The sequence below is a fragment of the Oncorhynchus mykiss genome, chromosome 11 (genome assembly GCF_057628025.1).
Source record: "Oncorhynchus mykiss isolate SJ-2025 chromosome 11, ASM5762802v1, whole genome shotgun sequence".
Classification (NCBI taxonomy): Eukaryota; Metazoa; Chordata; class Actinopteri; order Salmoniformes; family Salmonidae; genus Oncorhynchus; species Oncorhynchus mykiss.
This window is the reverse complement of record NC_143032.1, coordinates 24,062,443-24,087,482: the sequence shown is the minus strand read 5'-3', so window position 1 is coordinate 24,087,482 and position 25,040 is coordinate 24,062,443. Positions and strand designations below refer to the sequence as shown.

General features: G+C 46.0%; 1 protein-coding gene across 2 annotated transcripts in view; it reads left to right on the top strand.

Annotated features, from left to right (window-relative positions):
- The window catches only part of pde1ca (phosphodiesterase 1C, calmodulin-dependent a), a 111,197-nt gene that overhangs the window by 30,203 nt on the left and 55,954 nt on the right, over positions 1–25,040 (top strand). The window lies entirely within an intron of this gene.

The following is a 25,040-nucleotide window of genomic DNA, read 5'->3' as shown; positions in this document are numbered from 1 at the left end:
GTCCATGCTGTTTTTTACTGTGCGTCTCTGTTTGTCCGACCAGTGAGACGTAGTTTCATCCTGACTATCCCACAAACAAGCAGAACAATGTGTATGTGTACATGCACACAATAATAGTTTGATTAAACAGATTACATGCTTTGTAAGAAGAACGATTTGCCTAATAATCTTGTTTACATGGACACATCTGAAATCAGGCTACCTGACGGGACTTTGATCAATGCAGAAAATCGGCATAAACATTCTGCCATGCTATTTTTGGGAAGCCTGTTTGATTCCGAGTTTGGACATATAAAGTTGGTAAGTGAAAACAATTTCTAAGATACGAACGTTCCGCTTTTCTGAGCTCATTTCACTTGTCAAAAAAAGGAAGCTTGCGTTGGTGGTGCTAGCAAATGAGCAGACCAAATACACCGCTGGAACTGCTGTATCACATTAGTGGAAACCAAGACTGGTTTCAGGGCAGGTCTACTGGTTTTGATAAGGTGAAGTGACTTTTCGCAGCGGGTTAAGATAATTAACATGGCAGGTTAGAATAATTCACTTGGTGGGTAAGGAGAATTAAAGGAGAAGTTAGATTCTATTTTTGATGTGAATGGCATGTTATAGAAGGATCCAGATACACCGATTTCACATGTTTTTGAGAAACTTACCGGAAACCTCAAATCACTTCCTCATCCTAGTTTTGTAGTGTGGGGGCCGCGGAAAAACATGAACAAAGGCTCCAGGAACACCCAATTACTTCCTTTAGAAACAGCACAACTCCCAGGAGAACGTCATGTGAAATATCATCACGTGAAGTGTACCAAAACCACAGGGTTTCATATGATTTCACATGTGGAATTTCACGTGAAGTCATGTGGTTTTTCCATAAAGGTTTACATGACTACTGCCATATTCGGCCTACTGCCATAATCAGTTAAATATATAATTAGTATGCATGTAAACATACTCAATGAGTGGCAATCAGCATTGACATTCTGCCATGGCATTTCAACCCACACACACATGAACACTGACATTATCCGCATCTGTGTTGACGCAGAATTACAAATTACAACATAATGAACTGTGTGTGTGTGTGTGTGTGTGTGTGTGTGTGTGTGTGTAGGCAAATCAAATCAAATCAAATTTTATTTGTCACACACACATGGTTAGCAGATGTTAATGCAAGTGTAGCGAAATGCTTGTGCTTCTAGTTCCGACAATGCAGTAATAACCAACAAGTAATCTAGCTAACAATTCCAAAACTACTACCTTATAGACACAAGTGTAAGGGGATAAAGAATATGTCATAAAGATATATGAATGAGTGATGGTACAGAGCGGCATAGGCAAGATACAGTAGATGGTATTGAGTGCAGTATATACATATGAGATGAGTATGTAAACAAAGTGGCATAGTTAAAGTGGCTAGTGATACATGTATTACATAAAGATGCAGTAGATGATATAGAGTACAGTATATACATATACACATGCAATGAATAATGTAGGGTATGTAAACATTATATTAGGTAGCATCGTTTAAAGTGGCTAGTGATATATTTTACATCATTTCCCATCAATTCCAATTATTAAAGTGGCTGGAGTTGAGTCAGTGTGTTGGCAGCAGCCACTCAATGTTAGTGGTGGCTGTTTGGCCTTGAGATAGAAGCTGTTTTTCAGTCTCTCGGTCCCAGCTTTGATGCACCTCTACTGACCTCGCCTTCTGGATGATAGCGGGGTGAACAGGCAGTGGCTCGGGTGGTTGTTGTCCTTGATGATCTTTATGGCCTTCCTGTGACATCGGGTGGTGTAGGTGTCCTGGAGGGCAGGTAGTTTGTCCCCGGTGATGCGTTGTGCAGACCTCACTACCCTCTGGAGAGCCTTACGGTTGTGGGCGGAGCAGTTGCCGTACCAAGCGGTGATACAGCCTGACAGGATGCTCTCGATTGTGCATCTGTAGAAGTTTGTGAGTGCTTTTGGTGACAAGCCAAATTTCTTCAGCCTCCTGAGGTTGAAGAGGCGCTGCTGCGCCTTCTTCACGATGCTGTCTGTCTGGGTGGACCAATTCAGTTTGTCTGTGATGTGTACGCCGAGGAACTTAAAACTTTACTACCCTCTCCACTACTGTTCCATCGATGTGGATAGGGGGGTGTTCCCTCTGCTGTTTCCTGGAGTCCACAATCATCTCCTTAGTTTTGTTGACGTTGAGTGTGAGGTTATTTTCCTGACACCACACTCCGATGGCCCTCACCTCCTCCCTGTAGGCCATCTCGTCGTTGTTGGTAATCAAGCCTACCACTGTTGTGTCGTCCGCAAACTTGATGATTGAGTTGGAGGCGTGCGTGGCCACGCAGTCGTAGGTGAACAGGGAGTACAGGAGAGGGCTCAGAACGCACCCTTGTGGGGCCCCAGTGTTGAGGATCAGCGGGGTGGAAATGTTGTTGCCTACCCTCACCACCTGGGGGCGGCCCGTCAGGAAGTCCAGTACCCAGTTGCACAGGGCGGGGTCGAGACCCAGGGTCTCGAGCTTGATGATGAGCTTGGAGGGCACTATGGTGTTAAATGCCGAGCTGTAGTCGATGAACAGCATTCTCACATAGCTTTCCTCTTGTCCAGATGGGTTAGGGCAGTGTGCAGTGTGGTTGAGATTGCATCGTCTATGGACCTATTTGGGCGGTAAGCAAATTGGAGTGGGTCTAGGGTGTCAGGTAGGGTGGAGGTGATATGGTCCTTGACTAGTCTCTCAAAGCACTTCATGATGACGGAAGTGAGTGCTAAGGGGCGGTAGTCGTTTAGCTCAGTTACCTTAGCTTTCTTGGGAACAGGAACAATGGTGGCCCTCTTGAAGCATGTGGGAACAACAGACTGGGATAGGGATTGATTGAATATGTCCGTAAACACACCAGCCAGCTGGTCTGCGCATGCTCTGAGGGCGCGGCTGGGGATGCCGTCTGGGCCTGCAGCCTTGCGAGGGTTGAGACATTTAAATGTTTTCCTCATGTCGGCTGCAGTGAAGGAGAGTCCGCATGTTGTAGTTGCGGGCCGTGTCAGTGGCACTGTATTGTCCTCAAAGCGGGCAAAAAAGTTATTTAGTCTGCCTGGGAGCAAGACATCCTGGTCCGCGACGGGGCTGGTTTTATTTTTGTAATCCGTGATTGACTGTAGACCCTGCCACATACCTCTTGTGTCTGAGCCGTTGAATTGAGATTCTACTTTGTCTCTATACTGACGCTTAGCTTGTTTGATTGCCTTGCGGAGGGAATAGTTACACTGTTTGTATTCGGTCATATTTCCGGTCACCTTGCCCTGATTAAAAGCAGTGGTTCGGGCTTTCAGTTCCACGCGAATGCTGCCATCAATCCACGGTTTCTGGTTTGGGAATGTTTTAATCGTTGCTATGGGAACGACATCTTCAACGCACGTTCTAATGAACTCGCTCACCGAATCAGCGTATTCGTCAATGTTGTTGTCTGACGCAATACGAAACATATCCCAGTCCACGTGATGGAAGCAGTCTTGGAGTGTGGAATCAGATTGGTCGGACCAGCGTTGAACAGACCTCAGCGCGGGAGCTTCTTGTTTAAGTTTCTGTCTGTAGGCAGGGATCAACAAAATGGAGTCGTGGTCAGCTTTTCCGAAAGGAGAGCTGGGCAGGGCCTTATATGCGTCACGGAAGTTAGAATAGCAATGATCCAAGGTTTTTCCAGCCCTGGTTGCGCAATCGATATGCTGATAAAATTTAGGGAGTCTTGTTTTCAGATTAGCCTTGTTAAAATCCCCAGCTACAATGAATGCAGCCTCCGGATAGATGGATTCCAGTTGGCAAAGAGTCAAATAAAGTTCGTTCAGAACCATCGATGTGTCTGCTTGGGGGGGAATATATACGGCTGTGATTATAATCGAAGAGAATTCCCTTGGTAGATAATGCGGTCGACATTTGATTGTGAGGAATTCTAAATCAGGTGAACAGAAGGACTTGAGTTCCTGTATGTTGTTATGATCACACCACGTCACGTTAACCATGAAGCATACGCCCCCGCCCCTCTTCTTACCTGAAAGATGTTTGTTTCTGTCGGCGCGATGCGTGGAGAAACCAGCTGGCTGCACCGACTGCGATAGCGTCTCTCCAGTGAGCCATGTTTCCGTGAAGCAGAGAACGTTACAGTCTCTGATGTCCCTCTGGAATGCTACCCTTGCTCGGATTTCATCAACCTTGTTGTCAAGAGACTGGACATTGGCGAGAAGAATGCTAGGGAGTGGTGCACGATGTGCCCGTCTCCCGAGTCTGACCAGAAGACCGCTCCATTTCCCCCTTTTACGAAGTCGCTTTTTGGGTCGCCGGCTGGGATCCATTCCGTTGTCCTGGGTGAAAGGCAGAACACAGGATCCGCTTCGCGAAAGTCATATTCTTGGTCGTACTGATGGTGAGTTGACGCTGCTCTTATATTCAGTAGTTCTTCTCGACTGTATGTAATGAAACCTAAGATGACCTGGGGTACCAATGTAAGAAATAACACGTAAAAAAACAAAAAACTGCATAGTTTCCTAGGAACGCGAAGTGAGGCGGCCATCTCTGTCGGCGCCGGAAGTTCTCATGCGCACCCTTGTGTGTGTACATGCGTATGTGTGTGTGTGTGAGCATACACGCAATAATTTGTGTGTGTGCTTATGTGCGTGCATGTGTTTGTGTGTGTGTGTATGTGTGTGTGTGTGTGTGTGTGTGTGTGTGTGTGTGTGTGTGTATCTGTTTGGGTGCGTCTGTTTATCCCCCTAGCTCATTGTGTGAGGTTTAAGTTGAGACGGCCTAGTTCTTTAGTAAGGGTTATGAGTTAATGCTCTCTGAGCTTTAGCCAGACCACACGGTTAGTGAGGTTGATGCTTTATGTCTCAAGTCTATTGGGCTGGGATTCCCAATCAGTCAATACCCTGTTTATCGAGGTTCCCACATGATTGGACGTACCTAATACAGCTTTTTATCCCCCGTGTTGACACATCTTTTGTGTCAGTTGTCGATTTGTCGTTTCCATGTGGATACTATAAACTATAAACAATGTAGACCTTATTCAAATTGAATTTTTAAATTAGTTTAGGTGACTCAGTTTTGAGACCCTGTTGAGGAATATTCTCTCTCCCCTGAGCTTCTCTCTCTCTCTCTCTCTCTCTCTCTCTCTCTCTCTATTCAATTGCTCTCCTATCTCTATATTATTTTCTACTTCTTTCATTAATGAGCGTTGCATAATGATGTTAATGAGTTCATTAAGTAGGTAAATACTTAGCATGGCATTTTCCCCCGCCACCTTGTTATCACCCTCTCTCCCTTCTTCTCTCTATCTACACGTTTTTCTCTCTGCTTTCCCCTCTCCCTTTTCACCCTCATCTATGTATCTATCTATCACGCTTGCTCGCTCTGTCCCTCAGTCTCTCGCGCTGTCTCTCAGTCTCTCAGTCTGTCTCTCTCTCTATGTCTCCTCATGCATCACAGTGTTATCTCCCTAATTGAGTGGTTAAATGAATCAGAGAGAACAGTCCTTGTTATGCTACTCTATGAGAAGCAGAATGATGAACGTCTACTCCCTGAGTTCTCGCTCCCTCCCTCCCTCCCTCCCTCCCTCCCTCCCTCCCTCCCTCCCTCCCTCCCTCCCTCCCTCCCTCCCTCCCTCCCTCCCTCCCCCTCTGCCTCCATCTTTTTTTCTCCCTCCCTTTATCTCTCATTCTCTCCGAACCTCTTTCTCCATTCATATGTGCTTGAAAAGGCACAAGCCTCAATGGAGTTTAGGTAGAAAGCTCATTGGTCTCGAATCCCTACTTGTGTTGGACATACTCTTTCAGGCCACAAATTCCTAAAATAAATGTTTATCCTATTTGTGTGTATGTGGGACCAGATCTATATTGCCAAATGTGGCAATGAACATAGGAGTTGGCAAGGCAGCACAAGCAGATCTGGGACCAAGTTGAGACCTTGAGCTTTGTTAGGCTTTTGTCAGTCATCCCTGTGGATGTGTGTGTGTGTGTGTGTGTTGGTCATCCCTGTCGATGTGTGATGTCCATCTCTCCCAGCATGAATAATCATCTCTAAATCCAATTAGTGTAAGGGGTTAAAGCAGATTATAAAACGGGTTGATTGAATCCAGGATGCTGATTGGTTGATAGCAGCGAGTTATTCACAATAATCCCTGCAAAATGCCATAATGCCACAATTCCATTTCAAGTATCAATGCACATCCACTGTCCCGCAGCCCAGGAAGGCATTCATAAACTCCCCCTGAAAGAAAGCATCTAGTCATTATTTCCCATGCTTCTTGCCTAACATTTTGTTTGCAACAGTGGGGGGTTTGTCTAAACCGCGCTGCCTGCTTCTACGACCTGTGCATCAATGTTGCAGTATCTCTCCCGTGCTGTAGTAGCCTAGGCTAGCCAAGACAATGAACGTGAAACTAATAATTCACCATGGAAACTGTGAACACTCAGAATTTACACTCATAAACGAGTGTATTGGCTGAATGTGCATGCACTGAAGCTTATAATTCACCACGAACAATGTGAACGTTACCTAGTGTTTTTTGGTATTTTATTTAGATAATGAAGTTAAAATGACTTGTTTTAAGTTGATCCCGCTCACCAAGAAATGCTTGTTTTTAATTGATTTAGCCAGAAAACCCATCAAGATAATTTGCATTGTTTTAAGCCTTTTTTTTTTAGGTTGAACTAAGCAGGTGCACTAAGATAATTTATCAAGTCAATACATTCTGTGGACACGCTTTCAAACGACTGGATTTGAGCATTAAAAACATGGAGTTTAGCATTAATTTTAATCTTTGGAGAAGAATGGATTTGAAAGAATGGCGGGAAGAGGAGATCGGAGGGGGCAACAATCCCCAAATAATGAGCTGGCACACTCAACTGGGAAAAACCACTCTGGAATCCCTGGAAGAGCCGTAGTGAGGTGAACACAGTAAAACAAATCAACTGGGCATTGGTGTTTCCTGGACTGGATTAATGAAAAGAGGATAACTTTCTATTTTTTGAACAACAACCAAGGAAGCTTTTAATACTATTCTCCGGGAGATTTATGGCACAGTTTAAGGAACAGCAAGGTATGGGTTGAGAAGTTACACAGCTCTCCGTGCCGGATTGAACTGCTAAATGAACAACCCTCCTCAGCCTGTCATGGTGTTAGATTAAAGATTCTGAGTTTATGACATCTAACAACGTCTTCGTGGGCACCGTCAAGCAACTACGGCGACAGGGAATGGACAAAACAAAGCCCCATTCAGCCATCAGTAAACAGGACTACAAGAACATTTCAAAGTAAACAGCAGTAGACCCAGACACACCTGTGGGGCTGGTAAAAAAAAGGTCTAGTTTGACATACAACTGCACTTTGGAAGAAGATGCAAAGAGGGAAACAGAAGTCTGAAGCCTGACTCGTTCTGCATAAAAAAATGAAGAGAATGGACTGAAGTACGCAACAATGGCTTTCAATGAGAATACGAAGTACCAGTAAGACCCCAATGAGAGGAACAAGGTGAGCGGGTGGGTGTTCTTGTTTTAGCAGCCCAGAGATCGCCTCTGTCACGTGGCTTCGCTGTCATGTGGCGACGTGCTCATAGAACATCTCATTCCAAAAACATGGCCATTAATATGGAGTTGGTCCCCCCTTTGCTGCCATAACAGCCTCCACTCTTCTGGGAAGGCTTTCCACTAGATGTTGGAACATTGCTGCGGGGACTTGCTTCCATTCAGTCACAAGAGCATTAGTGAGGTCGGGTACTGATGTTGGGTGATAAGGCCTGGCTCGCAGTTGGCGTTCCAATTCATCCCAAATGTGTTTGATGGGGTTGTGGTCAGGGGGCTCTATTCAGGCCAGTCAAGTTCTTCCACAACAATCTCAACAAATCATTTCTCTATGGACCTCACTTTGTGCACAGGGGCATTGTCATGCTGAAACAGGAAAGGGCCTTCCCCAAACTGTTGCCACAAAGTTGGAAGCACAGAATCGTCTGGAATGTCTTTGTATGCTGTAGCGTTACGATTTCCCTTCACTGGAACTAAGGGGCCTAGCCCAAACCATGAAAAACAGCCTCAGACCAGACTTTACGGTTGGCACTCTGTATTGGGGCAGGTAGCATTTTCCGAGATGTAGGATCTTAATTTGATCACTCTTTTGTTGCTGACAATATTCCTGCCCAGCAGGAAATGCAAACTTGTAGTGTATCCGAGGTTTAAAAAGGCTTATAAAGTTTGTAACTTCCTGTCAGACTTACTTTGCCCTAACGAAAAATGTATCAACACCTACAAAAAAATATGTATTAATTATAATCCACATAATAATTCACATTTCCTGATGTTGAAGGATTATTTTCCTGCTGTATCAAACTGCCTCAAATTAAGATTCCACATCTGTAAGTCACTCGAATTTGAGAATGATTGTGTGATAGCTCTGCCTAAGGGCTGTGTCCCGGCCTCCTCCTTTAGCTGCTGAGCTGAATGGGACTACAGAAGCTGAAGAACATACGCTCATCCAGGTACTGTACTTTCCGCAGGTGCTGGAGTTGTAGGCAAACTCATGGAAAACAGAGAGGAAGTTTAGCTTTACAGCATCATTTAAATTTAAAGGCAATGTTCCTGTTTTAGTGTGGACTGCATTCACGGTAAATGCTGCATATGTCGGCTCAATAGGAAATTACCTTTACATTTCTATCACAGAATCTGTAACGCTTCAGTTTTACAGATTGAATAGAGCCCCAAGTGATTCTTCTGGATTACACAGATAAGGCTAATTGTACAGATGTAGGATGTTCATTTCAGTCAGTTTGCTACAGCAAAAAAAATGTCCTGCAGCAACAGGAAATGTTAATTATTCTGTGGATTATAATTAATTGGGCGGTTTGTAGGGGTTGATACATTTTTCGTTAGGCCAAATCAAGTCAAATTTCAAAAAGTGGAAATGACAAACTTTAGAAGCCATTTTAAAAAACAAATACACTACAAGTTTGCATTTCCTGCTGTGCAGCAACAAAAGAGTGATCAAATTAAGATCCTACATCTGTAGGGGGTATCATGGTATTTTAGTCTCTCTGTTGATGTCTTTGAGTTAGCTGTACATCTGTATTTGTTGATGAGATTAGTCCCAAACAGGCCCTGTATTAGTGTTATGTTCTGTCCAAACGTCCATGTCTCTGGCTGTGTCCCAATCATCCCGAAGTGTGTACTCGTGCACTCCTTCCTCAGCCCCTGTTTTCCTCCCCGGCAGGACTACGTAGTAAGAATGATGAGACACTGGGCCCTAACCCTGTTCCTCTTCCTGTCTCTTACATTTTAACCACATTTACCCACAACCCCCCTCTCTCTTAGCATGCTGTAGTGCCGTAGACAGGAAGACGAATGGCCCCCCCACCTGACTCCACATATGTCCGCCCTGTCCGCACGCTCCAGCCGTCTGGTCTGACACACTTTCTGCACGCACTCACACATGCATTCACGCATGCACACACCCACCTGACACGACTACTGGAAGGGTGCAGTGGAAAAGATTGATGTTTTCCAAGGTTTCTCTGAGCTATCAGCTCCAATAGGACTTGCTATTTGTCAAAAGCGGTTTGCAAATATGAACACTTGCCACACGTATTTAATTAGCACATCAACCAGTCAAAGATATGCACTTCTCCTAGAGAAAACCTTCTTTTCAAACAGAACATGTAGACTGAGAAGGAGAAAGTTAATTTCACACTGGAAATTGTTATGAGATAAATGTAATCGGTCACAGAGACCGAAATTTACGGTAAATGTTGTATGTGTCTGCTCAATCGGAAGTGACCTTTAAACACTAGAAAAGCCTGGCCTCGAGCCATACCGGTCATTTTGATTTCAGTCTAACAAATAAATGTAATCTGACATGCCTAGTTAAGTAAAAAATATATATGCTATCGAAAAGAAGGGGAAAAAATGTTGTCGTGTTTATGAAGGTCTTGGGTAAGATTAGAATACAAACACAAAATATTTCAAAGAACACAATAGCATTGTCATTAGTTTGTTACTCTGTAGGCTATCTTTAAAAAATGAAAAACAGTAAAAACATCACAATTCAAGTGGTAAATCCATTTAAAACAAACATTATAATTCTGTTTTGGCAGGTCATAAGATACATTATGGAACTAATGAAATGCCTTTCAAAAGAACAGAATAGCATATTTTTAAGTTGTATTATGTTACTAGTCTTTGCTTAGTAGCCTGGGCTGTATGCTGGGCTATATGTGTGCTCATGTGTGGAGTGCCGGAAACAGCTGTTATTCTTGGAAAAAGTAATGTTTTTAAATATAGTATCTCTTCAATTGTTTGAGTTATTTGGCAAAGGTAAGTATTTTGGAAACTTCAGGATCTGCCTCTACAAAACGTACCTGTATTGAACTCTGCAGGAGTATTTGAAAAATACGATCTGTTTCCCTGTTTCTGTGCCAATTCCAAGCTGCACTGGTCTATATTGTCATATATATACACTGCTCAAAAAAATAAAGGGAACACTAAAATAACACATCCTAGATCTGAACGAATGCAATATTCTTATTAAATACTTTTTTCTTTACATAGCTGAATGTGCTGACAACAAAATCACACAAAAATTATCAATAGAAATCCAATTTATCAACCCATGGAGGTCTGGATTTGGAGTCACACTCAAAATTAAAGTGGAAAACCACAATACAGGCTTATCCAACTTTGATGTAATGTCCTTAAAACAAGTCAAAATGAGGCTCAGTAGTGTTTGTGGCCTCCACGTGCCTGTATGACCTCCCTACAATGCCTGGGCATGCTCCTGATGAGGTGGCGGATGGTCTCCTGAGGGATCTCCTCCCAGACCTGGACTAAAGCATCTGCCAACTCCTGGACAGTCTGTGGTGGATGGAGCGAGACATGATGTCCCAGTTTTACTCAATTGGATTCAGGTCTTGTCAGGATTTGGCCAGGGTTGTTCCGGTTTTTGGTCACTAGATGCCCCCATTGTGCTTTTTGACCTTTTGTTTTCCCTTGATCCCCATTATTATTTGCACCTGTGCCTCGTTTCCCCTGATTGTATTTAAACCCTTAGTTTTCCTCAGTTCTTTGCTCTGTGTTTGTATGTTAGCACCCAGCCCTAGTATTCTGTGAACTCTTGTTGATCCCGGTGGACTCTCTTGTGGAATTCTGTTTTTGTTCTTGTTTATTTATTTTTGAGTATCTTTTGAGGCTTTTTATGCTATACCTACCACCTTGTGGATTTACCTTTTTGTCTTGGAGGATTACCTTTGTTCTTGTGGAATTCCTTTTGAGGTTGTGGAGTTACATGTTTTCCTGAAGGACTTCTCTTTTTTCTTCTGTCAGGACCCGGTTACGAACCCGGGTCTCCGGAGTGAGAAACAGTCACTTAACCTACTGAGCCACGAATAGTCGGCAGAACCCAGAAGATGAGGCAGACACAGCAGTACTTGAGACGGTGTATTTAATGAAGAAAAAAGAGAAGGGTGAAGGAGTCCTTGAGGGCGGAGGTGAGAAGATTTGCCCTGGCAGCACACGGGGCAGGCATTGACGAAAGTGGCAACGTCTTCTCTTATGGTAGGTCACCAGAACTTACGCTGGATGAACTCCAAGGTGCGACCTACGCCCGGGTGACAGGTGAGGCGAGAGGAGTGCCCCCACAGAAGGACCTGAGTCCTCACTGCCTTGGGGACAAACAACCGATTGGCAGGACCTCCTTTCGGGTCCGGTTCGATAGCTTGAGCTCGTCTCACGGTATCCTCAACTTGCCACGAGATCGGAGCCACGATCTTAGCAGCAGGAAGGACAGGCATGTCCGTGTCATCTCGAATGGCAGGAGCGTAGACTCGGGACAGGGCATCCGGTTTGAGATTCTTCGACCCGGGCCGATAGGTGAGGATAAACTGGAATCGATTGAAGAAAAGAGACCATCTAGCTTGTCTAGAGTTCAACCGCTTCGCCTGCTGGATATACTCCAGATTTTTGTGGTCCGTAAGCACTTGAAATGGGTGAGAAGCCCCCTCGAGCCAGTGTCTCCATTCCTTCAATGCCATCTTAACCGCTAGGAGTTCACGATCCCCCACATCGTAGTTCCTCTCAGCCGGGGTAAGCCGGTGTGAGAAGAAAGCGCACGGATGAAGCTTCTTGTCTTCACCCCTCTGAGACAGGACAGCTCCAACACCAACCTCTGAGGCGTCTACCTCCACCACAAACGGTTCATCCGTAGTCGGTAGTATCAGGATGGGAGCAGAGAGGACGCGCTGCTTGAGTCCTTGGAAGGCCGTCTCAGCTTCTCTTCCCCACAAAAACCTTGCATTGCCACCCTTGGTTAAAGCTGAGAGAGGGGCTGCCACCAAGCTGAAGTTCTTGATGAACTTGCGGTAAAAGTTTGTGAAGCCGAGGAAACGCTGAACTTCCTTAACGGATTTGGGGGTGGGCCAATCCGCTACCGCCCCTACCTTCCTGGGGTCCATTTGGACTCGACCGGGTTCCACTACAAATCCCAGGAATTGTACTCGGGATGAATGGAATTCACATTTTTCCGGCTTAACGTACAGATGGCTGTCTAGGAGGCGTTTGAGTACTTGTCTGACATGCTTTGTGTGTTCTTGAAGAGAGCGCGAAAAGATGAGGATGTCATCCAAGTAAACGAACACAAATATGTTAAGCATATCCCTAAGCACATCGTTTATGAGCGCTTGGAACACCGCTGGGGCGTTGGTCAGGCCGAAGGGCATCACCAAGTATTCATAGTGACCAGTAGGCGTGTTGAAAGCGGTCTTCCACTCGTCACCAGGTCTGATCCGCAGGTCAAGCTTAGTGAAAACAACTGCTTCCTAGAGCAGCTCGAAGGCTGTGGCCATAAGGGGTAGCGGGTAACGGTTACGGACGGTTATGGCATTGAGTCCCCGGTAGTCGATACAAGGACGTAATCCACCGTCTTTCTTGGCCACAAAGAAAAACCCTGCTCCCGCCGGGGAGGTGGATGGATGCATGAGGCCTGCTTCCAGAGCGTCCTTGATGTAGGTATCCATAGCAGCTCGTTTGGGTGGAGATAGGGAAAAGATCCGACCCCTGGGGGGGCAAGTGCCCGGAAACAGTTCGATGGGGCAATCATAAGGTCTATGGGGTGGTAGCATGGTGGCCCTCTGTTTGCTAAATACCAGTTTGAGGTCATGGTAACACACGGGAACTCGGGTCAGGTCGATGGATTCTAAAGACTCGGGAGTAGAACTTGGGGAATTCGAGAAAATACAAGTAGCTTGGCACGTAGGACCCCACTGCTTGATAGTGCCCACAGACCAGTCAATGTGAGGGTTATGGCTGTGAAGCCAGGGGTATCCAAGGACGAGAGGGAATTCGGAACAGGAGATCAAATGAAAGTTCATCAATTCCTGGTGTTGTGAAACTGAAAGTCGCAAGGAGGTAGTGACATGAGTGACAAGTCCAGATCCCAAAGGGCTTCCATCCAATGTAGTAACCCTCATGGGGTCACTTAGAGGTTCAGAGGGAACGCCATTCTCCTTCGCCCAGACACCATCCATGAAGTTACCTGCGGATCCAGAGTCTACCAAGGCTTGAAGGTGAAGCTTGTGGTTGTCCCAGGAAAGGGTGACTGGAATGAGCAGACGGGAGTTGGACGGATGGGAGGAGGTTATGTTTCCCGTTACAGTTCCCCCCGGTCTGTACGGGACAGAGCGTTTCCCTGGAGCCCGGGACACGTGGAACGGAAATGGCCCGGTTTGCCGCAATATAGACAGCGTCGCTCCCTCATCCGGCGGTCTCTCTCAGCCTGGGAGATACGTCCAATCTGCATGGGTTCCGGTGGAGCCAGCGAGGATAAAGGTGGGGACTCGGAGCTGGGACTGATAGGGGCTAGAGGTCTACGGTTGAGTTCTCTCTCTCTCAGACGCTGGTCAATGCGTGAGGCCAACTTGATCAGGGACTCGAGATTGTCCGGTGGTTCCCGAGTGGCCAGTTCATCTTGGATAGTGTCGGAAAGGCCTTTCAGAAAGCACACCGTGAGCGCCTCGTTGTTCCAGCCACTCGCTGCTGCTACCGTGCGGAACTGGATGGCATAGTCCGTCACGCTGCGCCGACCTTGGTGGAGAGTCAGGAGCTGTTTGGCTGAGTCAGGACCACTGCTTGGGCCTTGAAACACTTGTTTGAATTCCTCAGCAAAGGCAGAGTAGCTGGCACAGCAGGAATTATGGGCATCCCACACAGCAGTAGCCCAGGCCAGGGCTTTTTCCGACAGCAGGGTGATGATATATGCGATCTTAGACCGGTCGGTGGGGAACGACGAGGGTTGCAGCTCGAAGGAGAGAGAACATTGGGTGAGAAACCCTTTACAAGCACTTGGATCACCTGAGAACCGTTGGGGAGGTGGAAGACGAGGTTCAGCCAGGGGGTTAACTGCCATGGGTACGTGAATCTGAGGTACTGGGACGGGAACTGTTGCCGGGGTAAGTCGATCAGATTTATGGAAGTCAGCATCTCCGACAGAAGATGAGAATGTCTAGCCATTAAGGCCTCTTGCTGAACCAGGGCGGCTTCGTGGCGTTGGACAGTCTCCTGGTGGTGGGACAGCATGGCAACAAGGTCCTGGGAACTGGCTGCCTCTGGGTTCATTCTTTGGCTCTGTGTTTCTGTCAGGACCCGGTTACGAACCCGGGTCTCCGGAGTGAGAAACAGTCACTTAACCTACTGAGCCACGAATAGTCGGCAGAACCCAGAAGATGAGGCAGACACAGCAGTACTTGAGACGGTGTATTTAATTAAGAAAAAAGAGAAGTCCTTCAGGAAAACATGTAACTCCACAACCTCAAAAGGAATTCCACAAGAACAAAGGTAATCCTCCAAGACAAAAAGGTAAATCCACAAGGTGGTAGGTATAGCATAAAAAGCCTCAAAAGATACTCAAAAATAAATAAACAAGAACAAAAACAGAATTCCACAAGAGAGTCCACCGGGATCAACAAGAGTTCACAGAATACTAGGGCTGGGTGCTAACATACAAACACAGAGCAAAGAACTGAGGAAAACTAAGGGTTTAAATACAATCAGGGGAAACGAGGCACAGGTGCAAATAATAATGGGGATCAAGGGAAAACAAAAGGTCAAAAAGCACAATGGGGGCATCTAGTGACCAAAAACCGGAACAACCCTGGCCAAATCCTGACAGGTCTGGGTAACAGGCTGGCCAGTCCAAAGCATCAATGCCTTCCTCTTGCAGGAACTGCTGACACACTCCAGTCACATGAGGTCTAGCATTGTCTTGCATTAGGAGGAACCCAGGGACAACCGCACCAGCATATGGTCTCACAAGGGGTCTGAGGATCTTATTTCTCAGTGCCCTGAATGACTACCATTTGTAATGAATACTCAGGGAGAAAAAGTTGTAGATTCACTAGCAGAGTGCGGCAGATGATTATTAAGCCCCAAGGGAGGCTCTTGATGAGGTCTGGCAGGCTGGTTCGATGAGGTCGTGGACTGACCCGATGTTCTGCATTGAGGCTGATGTCCAGTGGGTCTGTTCAGGGGACGACCCCGAGGTCAGGGAGCGGGACTATCCAGACTGTTATGGTGAAATGCCTGATTCATCTCTGGGTCGAGGAGGTCTTGGTCGTGGACCAGTACCGGTCTTCAGGCCCATAACCTTCCCAGTCCACTAGGTAGTGGATGCGACCTCTCAGGCTTTTGTAATCAAGAATGGCCCGTATGGCGTAGGCAGGTTCCCCTCTGACGTCCAACAGTGGGGGTGCACTGCGGGTTGAGACTGGAGGATGAAGAGGACTGTAGGTGGTCTGGTTTTGAGAGACACATGGAAAGACGAGGAGATTTTATACTGATGGGGTAACAAGGAGGCGGTACGAGACAGGGTTGATGTGATGGGTTATCTTGAAGGGACCAATGAAGCGAGGACAGAACATTTTGCAGGGGAGGCGGAGCCAGATGTCTCTGGTAGAGAGCCACACACGCTGTCCGGGGTGAAAGAGTGGTGTAGGTCGGAGGTGTCTGTTGGAAAAGCATTTCTGGGTATTGGAGGCTTCCCTGCAGATGCCGGTGAGTGGTCTCCCATACCCGCTCACTATGCCGAAACCAGTCGTCGACAGCTGGGACAATCGCAGGCTCTGCCTCCCAGGGAAACATGGAGGGTTGGTAACCAAGGACACACTGAAACGGAGTAAGGCGTAGGGATGAGTGAGTTCTGAGCGTATTCGGCCCAGGCCACAGAACAACTCCAGTTGTGTGGAGAGGCAGAACATTGTTGGTGGAGGTACTTCCCTATTTCTTGTTTCAGGTGTTCCGTCTGCCCATTCGTCTGGGGGTGGTACCCGGAGGAGAGGCTGAGGGCGACCCCCAGTCAGTCACAGAAGGCTCGCCACACCCAGGAGACAAACTGGGGCCGCGGTCAGAGATGATGTCCTCCGGAAACCCATACAGACGGAAAACCTGCTGGAACATACACTCCGCCAATTCCATGGCGTTAGGTAAATGAGGAAGAGGAACCAGATGACACATTTTTGAGAAACGGTCTTCTATGACAAGGATGGTGGTGTTACCAGAGGATTCAGGAAGGTCTGTGATGAAGTCAACAGCTATGTGGGACGAGGGTCTGTGAGGGATTGACAAAGGTTGAAGCTTCCAGGAAGGGAGGCGACGAGGGCTTTTGGTTTGGGCGCAGACTGGACAGGAGAGTACGTAATCCCTTAAGGTCAGATGCCAGTGAGGTCCACCAGAACTTCTGGGCTAGAAGTATGGTGGTTTGTGTAATGCCCGGATGTCCTGACCCCAAGGACGTGTGACACCATTGCAACAGCTGCTGGTACGTATCTCTTCCCAGCTGGTGTCTCAGGAGGAGCCGGGTCTAAGGTTAGGGCTTCTTGTATGGCAGAGTGAACCTCCCACTGTACTGGTCCCATAACACAAGAGGCATCACGCCGACAGAAACAAACATCTTTCTGGTAAGAAGAGGGGCGGAGGCGTATGCTTCATGGTTAACGTGACGTGGTGTGGCCACAACAACATACAGGAACTCAAGTCCTTCTGTTCACCTGATTTAGAATTCCTCACAATCAAATGTCGACCGCGATTATAATCACAGCCGTATATATTCCCCCCCAAGCAGACACATCGATGGCTCTGAACGAACTTTATTTGACTCTTTGCAAACTGGAATCCATATATCCAACTACAATGCATTCATTGTAGTTGGGGATTTTAACAAGGCTAATCTGAAAACAAGACTCCCTAAATTTTATCAGCATATCGATTGCGCAACCAGGGCTGGAAAAACCTTGGATCATTGCTATTCTAACTTCCGCGACGCATATAAGGCCCTGCCCCGCTCTCCTTTCGGAAAAGCTGACCACAACTCCATTTTGTTGATCCCTGCTTACAGACAGAAACTAAAACAAGAAGCTCCCGCGCTGAGGTCTGTTCAACGCTGGTCCGACCAATCTGATTCCACACTCCAAGACTGCTTCCATCACGTGGACTGGGATATGTTTCGTATTGCGTCAGACAACAACATTGACGAATACGCTGATTCGGTGAGCGAGTTCATTAGAACGTGCGTTGAAGATGTCATTCCCATAGCAACGATTAAAACATTCCCAAACCAGAAACCGTGTATTGATGGCAGCATTTGCGTGAAACTGAAAGCGCGAACCACTGCTTTTAATCAGGGCAAGGTGACCGGAAATATGACCGAATACAAACAGTGTAACTATTCCCTCCGCAAGGCAATCAAACAAGCTAAGCGTCAGTATAGAGACAAAGTAGAATCTCAATTCAACGGCTCAGACACATGAGGTATGTGGCAGGGTCTACAGTCAATCACGGATTACAAAAAGAAAATCAGCCCTGTCACGGACCAGGATGTCTTGCTCCCAGGCAGACTAAATAACTTTTTTTGCCCGCTTTGAGGACAATACAGTGCCACTGACAACTAAAACATGCGGACTCTCCTTCACTGCAGCCGACGTGACATTTAAACGTGTCAACCCTCGCAAGGCTGCAGGCCCAGACGGCATCCCCAGCCGCGCCCTCAGATCATGCGCAGACCAGCTGGCTGGTGTGTTTACGGACATATTCAATCAATCCCTATCCCAGTCTGTTGTTCCCACATGCTTCAAGAGGGCCACCATTGTTCCTGTTCCCAAGAAAGCTAAGGTAACTGAGCTAAACGACTACCGCCCGTAGCACTCACTTCCGTCATCATGAAGTGCTTTGAGAGACTAGTCAAGGACCATATCACCTCCACCCTACCTGACACCCTAGACCCACTCCAATTTGCTTACCGTAGTAGTAGTACCGTAGTAGTGGAGAGGGTAGTAAGTTTTAAGTTCCTCGGCGTACACATCACAGACAAACTGAATTGGTCCACCCACACAGACAGCATTGTGAAGAAGGCGCAGCAGCGCCTCTTCAACCTCAGGAGGCTGAAGAAATTCGGCTTGTCACCAAAAGCACTCACAAACTTCTACAGATGCACAATCGAGAGCATCCTGTCGGGCTGTATCACCGCCTGGTACGGCAACTGCTCCGCCCACAACCGTAAGGCTCTCCAGAGGGTAGTGAGGTCTGCACAACGCATCACCGGGGGCAAACTACCTGCCCTCCAGGACACCTACACCACCCGATGTCACAGGAAGGCCATAAAGATCATCAAGGACAACAACCACCCGAGCCACTGCCTGTTCACCCCGCTATCATCCAGAAGGCGAGGTCAGTACAGGTGCATCAAAGCTGGGACCGAGAGACTGAAAAATAGCTTCTATCTCAAGGCCATCAGACTGTTAAACAGCCACCACTAACATTGAGTGGCTGCTGCCAACACACTGACTCAACTCCAGCCACTTTAATAATGGGAATTGATGGGAAATGATGTAAAATATATCACTAGCCACTTTAAACAATGCTACCTAATATAATGTTTACATACCCTACATTATTCATCTCATATGTATATGTATATACTGTACTCTATATCATCTACTGCATCTTTATGTAATACATGTATCACTAGCCACTTTAACTATGCCACTTTGTTTACATACTCATCTCATATGTATATACTGCACTCAATACCATCTACTGTATCTTGCCTATGCCGCTCTGTACCATCACTCATTCATATATCTTTATGTACATATTCTTTATCCCCTTACACTTGTGTCTATAAGGTAGTAGTTTTGGAATTGTTAGCTAGATTACTTGTTGGTTATTACTGCATTGTCAGAACTAGAAGCACAAGCATTTCGCTACACTCGCATTAACATCTGCTAACCATGTGTGTGTGACAAATAAAATTTGATTTGATTTGATTTGATTTGAATGGTTACTGGTCGGAAGGTCAAACTGGTGGGAGAGTTTTTCTTTCCAGGGATGTAAGTAACATGAAAATGGAAGCGTGTGAAGAGAGCCCAGCGGGCTTGTCTAGAGATTAACCTCTTGGCCCCTCTGATTTATTCCAGATTACGATGATCTGTTAGGATGAGAACGGGATGTGCACCTTCCAACCAGTGGCGCCACTCCTCGATGGCCAGTTTGATGGCGAGGAGTTCTGTTCCCCACATTGCAATTCCTCTCAGCGGGTGATAACTTCCTAGAGAAGAAGGCACAGGGATGAGATCTGGGAGGTGTTCCCACCCGCTGAGAGAGTATGTCTCCTATTTCGGAGGCATCCACCTCAAGGGTGAAAGGAAAGTTTGGCGAAGGATCAGTTTGGCGAAGGACAGGATCTGAGGTGAAGAGGTGTTTCAAGTTGTTGAATGCAGTTAGGGTGGTATCAGTCCATTGAAGGGTCCTGGTCTTTTGGCTGGTAAGGGCAGTGAGGGGAATGGCAGTAGAACTGAAATTCCGAATGAACCTGCGATAGAACCCAATTAAACGCTGGAGTTCCTTAACGGTGGTAGGTTTGGGCCAGTTACTGACGGCAGTGACTTTGTTCTCATCCATGCTGACCCATCCAGGTGTCAGTACGAAGCAGAGGAAGTTTACATGGAAGGCACTCTTTTCAGTCTTCATGTAAAGGTTATGGTCAAGGAGCCATTGAAGAACCTTTTGCACATGCTGTATGTGTTCCTTCAGGGAGTGGGAGTAAATCATCAATGTAGACGATGAGAAAGCAGTAGATTATATCCTGGAAAACCTTGTTCATAAAGGATTGGAAGATAGCGGGGGCGTTCGTAAGGCCGTAGGGCATGACCAGGTATTCGTAGTGCCCTCGAGCTGTGATAAAGGCCATCTTCCATTCGTTGCCATCACGTACACGGACAAGGTTATATGCACTTTGCAGGTTGAATTTAGTATATATGTTGGTGCGGCCCACTTGTTCAAGGATCGCTGGGATCAGAGGAAGAGGGAAACGGTTCTTGACTAAGACGTCATTCAGGGAACGATAATCAATACATGGACGGAGACCACCATCCTTTTTCCATCGAAGAAGAAGCTGGACGCAGCCGGGGAAGAAGGATGAATGAAACCGTTTGAGTGATTCATAGTTCTCCATTGCTTCATTTTCCGGGATAGATAGGGGGTAAACATGGCCCTTCAGTGGGGACACTCCAGGGAGTAAGTTAATAGCACAGTCTCCTGGGCAATGTGGTGGCAGAGTGTAGGCCTTGATATTGCTGAAGACATTGCTGTACTGGGCGTATTCAGATGATATGGTGGGTGGCACAGCCGAGGCAGAGTCCTCAATGGTAGTGGCTCTGCAGGATAGGCTGAGACAACTAGAGAAGCAGGTAGAAGACCAGGACAGTAGTTCACCTTGTTGCCACGAGATGGCAGGGTCGTGACGACAAAGCCAGGGGTGTCCGAGGATGAGTGGCTGTTTTGGGGATGAGAGTTCCATGAGTTGAATGGTTTCAGTGTGGAAGACTCAAATCTGGAGGGTGACGCTCTGTGTCATGGGCGTGATGAAGCCCGTGCCCAATGGCTGTCACCCCTTAAGGGAGGGGTGACAGGTGTTTGATCAATGTCAAGCTCTTGTACTAGCTGGTGATCGATAAAATGACCTGCTGCTCCCGAATCTATCAAGCCTTCAACGTACTTGGTAACCCTCTTCACGGTTATCAATACTGGGACGGAGAATTGCTTCTGGGAGACACACCCTACCTGCATGGCAGCGGGGGGACTCTTCTCATCTCTCCATGGGGGGCGATCAGGGCAATGGCGGAGTAGATTATCTTTCCCTCCACAGTATAAGCAGAGCCCTTCTTGGATCCGCTTTTGACGTTTGGTACACGGGAGAGGAGCATGGCCCAACTGCATGGGCTCTGGAAGACTTGGACGGGATGACGGAATCATAGAAAGTTTTGGGTTCCTGGATGGCAGAGTTTTTCGGCGGTCAGCGATGAGTTAGTCGATGGAGATGGACGTGCGGATGTATTGATTTAAATCCTGAAGGTTACCTCTACAGGCCAGCTCCGCCTGAAGTTCCCTGTTGAACCCTCTTCAGTAGATGGTAAGTAAAGCAGCCTCATTCCTTCCACTCCCTGCAGCCATGGTGCGGATCTCGAGGGCATACTCAGCAGCTGAATTGCGTCCTTGTTGAAGTTCTATGAGGAGGTCTCCTATAGGACGACCGGAGGGAGAGTGATCGAGTACCTCTTTGAAGAGGGTGTGGAAATGGGTCTTGGATCCAAGTTCTGTGCTGTTGGCAGTCCATATGGTGGTGGCCCAATCCAGGGCTTTGCCTGTGAGTAGAGACAACAAAATCCACCCTGCTCTTGTCGGTGGAAAAGTTAGTGGGATTGTGCCCAATGTATTTGCTGCATTGCATCAGAAGTCACTGACATTTCCCAGGGGAACTGTCATACTTTCCAGGCATAGGTATGAACGAAGGAGTGCTATGGGTTACGATCCCTGGCATTTGATGGAGTAGGGATAGGCTGGCGGAGAAGATAGCACATTTTCTCCATAAGCTCCTCTTCCTGGGTTAGGCACTGGTATAGCTCTGCTCAATCCTTTCCATTTTTGTGTGAGGTATTCTATAATGAATACTCATGGAGATAAAGGTGAAGATTAACGCCAGAGCGCGGCAGATGTTTATTAAGCCTTCGCAGAAGGCAGGCCGTGGTCACAGGCAGGCAATGGTCAAACACAGGTAGGCAGTCAAAAACAATCAATACCTCACAACCATACAAACAGAAAGAACTGAACTAAATAGGGAGCTGATTAGACCAGGTGAGAAACGAACACAGGTGAAATCAATGAACAAAAATGAGACAGGGCTATATTCCAGAACACAACGAAACAGGTCTACCTTCAAAAACACAAAGAATAGGAACACAAGGTTGACTAAGAAAGAATAGCAGAACCTTACACCATTCAGCCTGGGAGTTACCCTTTCTGGCTTTGGCCCATTGTGTATTTCATTTATGGGCAAATCCAATAATTCCTCTGTAAACCAGAGACTGTCTCTACCTCTTACCCGATAGTTTTTGAGAGGGGAGTGTTTATCACAGATAGTAGAAAACATGGAATGAAAATAGGAGAATGCCACCTCGATGTCCATAAAAAAGTGTAATCATATCAAACTAGCTCTCACAGTCTCACGTCAGAATTAGACGTTCATCCATGTTTCTCAAATGTCAAATTTCAATGTGTTTAAGGTTAAGTTCAGGCATTAACTCTGCGTTTTTACGGTTAGGGTTAAGTTTAGACATTAACGCTAAACTATTAAGGTTAGGCATTAACTCAGAATGGTTAAGGTAAGGGTTAAGGTTTGGGATAGGCTTCAAACAAAATTATAAACAAAAACAAATTCTATTGCTGGACTTGAATTTGCAACCTTTCGATTCAGAGGCAGAGGCTTGCTGTATGCCCAGCCACCATCCCTGTCCACAACACCTTGGCAAAACCAAAACCTACTTGAAAGAAACAGTGCTGTTGCCCCTAGTGTCCAGTTTCAATGTCATCTCCCGGCGTCCTCAGACATGGGTGGACTTCGAATACTGACTTGTATCATGGGTGACCTGGTTGATCCTATCCCAGTAGCATGCGTAAAGTTCTTGCAGGAATTCCTGCTCACAGAACAGCTTAAAATGTAGATTGATTAAGAACCGATGGGCAATTTAGCGATTTTAGTGTCTCTAATGCATGCAACTGCACAAAGATTGGTAAATCATAAGGGAAAATATACAATGGACCAGTAATTATGTGGATTGTTAGCTAGAATAACATCAATAAGTGTTGCCTTGGAAATGTATTTTGGGTTGGATCTTGTGACTGCAGTATTGACTTGGAGATGTCTTTTGGGTTGGGTCTTATGACTGCATTTATCATATGTAGCCTCGGAGTTTGGAGATAATGTCACGTTCTGACCTTAGTTGTTTTGTTATGTCTTTGTTTTAGTATGATCAGGGCGTGAGTTGAGTGGGTTGTCTATGTTCTTATTTCTATGATTTGGTATTTCTGTGTTTGACCTGGTATGGTTCTCAATCAGAGGCAGCTGTCAATCGTTGTCCCTAATTGAGAACCATACTTAGGCAGCCTGTTTTCACCCTTGAGTGGTGAGTGATTATATTTCCTGTTTAGTGTTTTTGTCTTTCACCTTACGGGACTGTTTGTTTGTTATTTATTGTTTTGTTCAGTGTTCTAGTAGGTAATTAAAAGCTATGAACACTTACCACGCTGCACATTGGTCCTCCTCTCTTTCTCCCAACGACGAACGTTACAGATAACCAGTCCCAGTTTAAATCGCCCATTAACAGAATTTTAATTTCCCCATCCAACTACACAGTTCAGCCAGAGAATCCAGGGATTCTACTTTGTAGGTAACTGCAGTTTCAATGCTAAAACTCAAACTGCTTTGTTTTAGATAAAAACCTTAGTACAATTACCACATACTTCTCTTTAATATAAATGAGTATACCTCCCCCTTACTCACTCAGGCACATTGATAAACATTATAACCAGCCAAGCCTATAGGCCTATACAACAGATTTCTTAAGCCAGGGCAAAACTAAGACACATAAGCCCAGACTTTTATCATGTCCATTTTCGTTTATCATGTCCATTTCCCCAACCCTGATCTAGTTTTTAAATCATTTGGAGTCAGAAGTTCATCCATAGCCAATGGGTCTGTGTTCTGAGGAATGTTTCCTGACAACAAGCGCATAACAATAAAACACCTTAATATGTTGTTTCTTAAAATCTCTCTACACTTAGAAGACTTCAAATAATCCAAGCTACAGTCATCTTTCAAACACAGTTTTTAGCCAGACCAAACACTGCAGATGAGAAAGTTTAATGAGCATGTCACAGTAGGAGTCAAATGGTAACACAATTAGACCCCTCGGAAAGATACAAGCTGCTGTACCTTCAGTCAAGGTAGACTTGGGTGGGATTTCTGGGGTAAGGAGATGAGATTGTTTTTAATAACAGTGAGCCATAACCCAGATAGGCAGCAATTAAAACCATTTTGTTAAACCATTTATAATATGCTGTCTTTTAAAACCTTAAATGCCCTAAAAAATGTTCTGCTGTAGACCTACATGTATAGTTTAGTCAGAAACCAAGTGTGTGCCACAGTGTTGGTGCCTTAGCTACAGCCCCAGCACGTTCAACAGCTGCTAGAGGAGTGCACTGACAGGGAATTCCCCTGGTGTGTGGATCTGGTGAAAAGGCCCAGTTGCCTCACAACACCTCAAAGTGAGGCAGCAGCGGGCCATGTAGACCAGCTAATCACCATTGGAGAGTCTACCCAGCTGGGGTATCCTGGTTTATTTTTTTATTTAACCTTTATTCATACAGGTTTTTCTCATTGAGATAACATCTCTTTTCCAAGAGAGACCTGGTAGAGACCCAATAGCAGCAGGGGGAATAACGTTTCAGACAAAACAACTTACATACACTAACACAACATTAAACACAGCTATAGACACACATACATTACAACAATGACATATTACGTTAAAAACACAAAAGTCTTGACCAAAAACAGCTGTCCTAAAGACAATTACACTCTTCTATGATATATACATCGATCAAGTGTTTAAACTCTACCAACAAAAGTAGATCATCAC